This window comes from Penaeus monodon, chromosome 19, assembly GCF_015228065.2.
Source record: "Penaeus monodon isolate SGIC_2016 chromosome 19, NSTDA_Pmon_1, whole genome shotgun sequence".
Classification (NCBI taxonomy): Eukaryota; Metazoa; Arthropoda; class Malacostraca; order Decapoda; family Penaeidae; genus Penaeus; species Penaeus monodon.
This window is the reverse complement of record NC_051404.1, coordinates 20,711,663-20,711,937: the sequence shown is the minus strand read 5'-3', so window position 1 is coordinate 20,711,937 and position 275 is coordinate 20,711,663. Positions and strand designations below refer to the sequence as shown.

General features: G+C 35.3%; 1 protein-coding gene across 1 annotated transcript in view; it reads right to left on the bottom strand.

Annotated features, from left to right (window-relative positions):
- The window catches only part of LOC119585133, an 18,564-nt gene that overhangs the window by 17,741 nt on the left and 548 nt on the right, over window positions 1-275 (bottom strand). The gene's annotated exons all lie outside the window — the stretch shown is intronic.

Here is a 275-nt window from a genome sequence, read left to right as displayed (position 1 = left end):
TTGTTTGGAGTATAAACTGTATTTATTTATTGGTATATGATCTTCATAAAAGAAGCAATATGGGTTGTTATTACAGCCTCTGAAATTATGGTTAAAACTACTGCATCTACTATATCTCTTGTTTTTGCAAGTGAGAATCTCATGGCCATATTTGAGGCAATTACAGCATTTGGGTATTGGAAATGTATACTGCTTGACTTGATTTGAGGTGTGGCCAAGATCCACCCTTTTTGACAGTGGTCCTTTAAATGTAACTCTTAGGGATCTTGTTGGCA